The following is a 4233-nucleotide window of genomic DNA, read 5'->3' on the forward strand; positions in this document are numbered from 1 at the left end:
GTGAATTCTCTCTCTTGCAACTGCACATTTCTTTCTGCCAACAATTCCCTAGGCTTTAATTGAAGGAATCTTTCATATTTGGCACGGGTCTTGAACTTGAATCTGTCAAACCCAGCACTAGAAATGGGACTGCTTGGTATTTGTTGATGAGTACTCATGCCTTCATTATCCTCTGAGGCAGACCCTACCACTTCAGGATGTTGCCTCTTCCTTTGAGGAAGGATCTTCTTTGGTGCCATTTCTAAAAAGTTACATAAAATAAATAAAACAAAATGCATCTGCAAATTTTTCAAAATCAAATAATTTAGATTAAGCAACTATTATTCGCTTAAGCCAAAAAATAGGGCTTAAGCCTTTTTTTACAGAGATTGAAAAATCCATAGAAGACAAGAAATCACAAATAACAAATCTCAACCCCAATTTTTACACCATTGTAATCCAGAATAACACATAGAGTAACATAGTTTTGGAGTGAAGAAGAAAACCTAAAACCTTAATCAATAAAGCATAGAAAAACCCTAACACAGAGAGCACCCATTTTCATTTTTATACCATTATAATCGCTTAAAGCATAGGCCTATCATATTTTTAAACCCTAACCACAAAACCTAAAACTCTATTAAAAGGCTTAAGCGAAAAACCTAGGATAGAGGTACTGCATGTCCACTTTCAAAAAAGCACAATGGTCCGAAGATGAAGGAGATGGTACCTGAACAATACCTCAATAAGAGAGGAAGGATGAAGGAGAGGATGAGGTTTTAGAAATGCAAGTGAAGATAGTGGCGTGGGGAATGGGGGGGATTTCTGAAATAACACTTGGGTGTTATGAAATGTGGAAGAGCAAGTGACTTTTTTTAAATCCTGAGTTAATGGTCAGCGTTTCCCAATTCGCTTAAGCTTTTGATAATAGCTTAAGCTGAAAAAAAAGGCTTAAGTGAAAATATTAGCTTAAGCCATTGATATTATTGTCCAATTATATTAGCTTAAGCGAAATATAATCGGTTAAGCTAAATTATTGATATTTTGGCGCGCAAACAGAGTAGGCTTCACATATAATCTAAGAAAAGCCAAATCACGCTCATTTCTCTTTATTAAAAATAAAACGCAGAGTTGGGATATAAAACTTCATTTGCATACACAACTTAGGGGCCATTTTGCACACTTCCACCAAGCATTAACATCTTCTTCTCCACTATACATAACAACTCATTCATGTCAGGTGTGTTTTTCCATCTTCAACTAATTCTTTTATTATATCATAAAATGATGAGACAGAACATTTTGTTATTTTAAAAAACTATTGGTTTACATTTTTGTTTCAAAAAATATGGCAACAATGTGTGAAAGATGGAAGCCAAGAGTTGGCTTAGAGTTCGAAAGTGTTAATGAAGCATGGGAGTTTTGGAGTGAATATGGTAGGAGGAAGGGTTTTGGCATTAGAAAGCAATACTTCAATAAGCGAAAAGAAGATGGTGTTATCACAAGTTGTAGATATGTTTGTTGTAAAGAAGAACTTTGAAAAGGAGATAAAAGAGATTCACAAGTTGCAAAACATAGAGCTGAGACTAGGATAGATTGTTATGCCCGAATTGGAGTGTCCTTGGGAAAGAACAAAAAATTTATTATACATGAGTTTGTAGAAGAACATAATCACCTTTTACAAGTTCCAGAGACAACTCACATGTTAGCTTTACATCGTAAGATAACCCCGGTTCAAGCATTTAAGACTGATATTGCTGAGAGTTCTAGTTTACAACAAAAGTCATCATATCAACTTGCTACAACACTTGCAGGAAATAGGGCGAATGTGGGTTACACTAGGTTGGATGCCAAAAATTACCTAAATGTAAGAAGACAACGAAGTATGGTGTATGGAGAAGTTGGTTGTTTGATGCAATATTTTCAGCGACAATTATTAGACAATTCGTCATTCTTTCATGCATACCAAATGGATGCGAATGAGCAAATAACAAATGTCTTCTAGACTGATGTAAAGATGTGCTTAGATTACCAATGTTTTGGTGAAGTTGTTTCCTTGGACACAACATATTGCACCAACCGCGCAAATAGGCCTCTTGCATTGTTCTCTAGTTTTAATCATTTTAGGGGTGCAGTAATCTTTGGTGCAGCTTTATTGTATGATGAGATGATTCAATCTTTTAAATGGTTATTTGATACTTTCTTGGAAGCACATAATCAAAAAAAGCCATTAACAATATTTACTGACCAAGATTAAGCAATGGCTAAAGCTCTTGTGGAAGTGATGCCTAAGACACATCATGCTTTGTGCACATGGCACTTGATGCAAAATGGAATCAAACACCTTGGTAATTTGATGAAAGGCAGAAGTCATTTCTTAAGAGATTTTAAAAGATGCATGTATGACATTGACATAGTGGGTGAGTTTGAGCAAGCTTGGAGAAGTATCCTTGAGGAATACAATGTTTTTGAGAATAATTGGATGAAATCAATATATGGAATAAAAGAAAAAATGGGCGGCGTGCTACATGAAGGAAGTGTTCACACTTGAGATGCGAAGTACTTAACTAAGTGAGAGTATAAATTCTGATTTTAAGGCTTGTATGAAGCCTAGTGTAAACATTAAACAGTTCTTTGCATACTTTAAACGTGTGGTAGAAGACAAGCGTTACAATGAGCTAATATATGAGTACGAGTCTCGTCATAAACTAGCAATGTTGAGATATGAGATGTCTCTCATCCTATTACAAATGGGTAAAATTTACACACATACTATTTTCAACCTATTTCAACAAGAGTTTGCTTCATTTTTGGCATGCTGCATATCAAAAAGGAATGAATCTCCCCCTTTGTTTGAATATGTCATAACTACAGTCAATGAAAATGGATCATGGATAGTATCATTTAATCATACCTCAAATTCTATATGTTGCACTTGTAGAAAATTTGAAACATTTGGCATCCTTTGTTCCCATGCATTGAAGGTTTTTGAAGCAAATGATGTCAAGGTTGTGCCTGAAAAATACATCATTAAGAGATGGACAAGAGAGGGTCGTTCTGAAATTATACACAATATCAAAGGTATAGAGGATCAGGAGGATCCTAAACTTGCTATCACAAGACGATACTGACAACTAGCTTATAAAATGATTAGACTTGCATTAGAGGTATCTAGTTCAGAACAATACTCTCAATTGGTGGATGAATGTGTAAAAGTTGTGTCTCATCAAATCACACAACTTCGATTAAAAGAGCAACATGGTGAAAGTCACAATGATGAGGTCCCTACATCAGTCATCAATGATGGTATACAACCAAAGGGTTTCAAGCACCGCCCAAGCATGAAGAGGAATAGGTATAAACGATTCAAAAGTTGGGTTGAGCTACAAGGAAAAAGGAAAAAAAATTGGTCCATTAAGAGGACAATCCCAAAGGTAAAATGTTGAGGTACATGTATTAATGCACCTATCAAAATTTAAAATTTGTCCATTATTATTTGTCTTGTGTATAATAATTTGTTAATGCTTTTAGGAATATCAACCCATCCCTTCTGAACCATGTGATGTCCATTATTCGGCACCTCCATCTTATCATTCTCCACACACTTTCAGCAATACTTTCAATTTTACTACATTATTAACGGTATGTTCAAAAACATATAAATCCAAAATTTACCTAAATACCAAACTTATTTTTCTTACTAAGATGATTGATATTTTATCCAATTTCATTTCTTTTTGTAGGAACCTGTGGATGACACAACTCGTTGAATCCTTGATCAACTTTAAGAAATTTTGTAGCTTTTCTGTATTTTGTACAATGTTAATTGTAATTATGTGTAATTGCCATTGTAAATGCAATTTCTAACATTATCTGATGAATATAGTATATTACATCTGCTATTGTTATGTTCTGATACTTTTTTTTTTTTTCCAGTTTCTGCAATATTTGCTTAAGCTATTACACCTTCGCTTAAGCTATTCTTATTCGCTTAAGCTATTATAATTTTACTTAAGCTATTTTGTAATAACTTAAGCTATTCTAATCACGCCTAAGCGAATATCAACTCTGAAAACTGGTGCTCTCTGTCCATTTTTCGCTTAAGCTATTTTATATTCGCTTAAGCTATTCTTAATTCGCTTAAGCTAATTTTGGTGGCTTAAGCTATTTTGAACTCTAAAACTGGTGCTCTCTGTCCATTTTTTGCTTAAGCTGTTTATTTTCGCTTAAGCTAACATTTGCTTAAGCCCTTTT

The 4233-nt window shown here is 34.3% G+C and overlaps 1 pseudogene; it reads left to right on the forward strand.

Annotated features, from left to right (window-relative positions):
- Positions 1–1336: 1336 nt before the first annotated feature.
- On the forward strand, positions 1337–2236 carry LOC113862218 (annotated as a pseudogene).
- The last annotated feature ends 1997 nt before the right edge of the window (positions 2237–4233 follow it).

This window comes from Abrus precatorius, unplaced genomic scaffold, assembly GCF_003935025.1.
Source record: "Abrus precatorius isolate BTA unplaced genomic scaffold, Abrus_2018 Scaffold3, whole genome shotgun sequence".
Taxonomy (NCBI): domain Eukaryota; kingdom Viridiplantae; phylum Streptophyta; class Magnoliopsida; order Fabales; family Fabaceae; genus Abrus; species Abrus precatorius.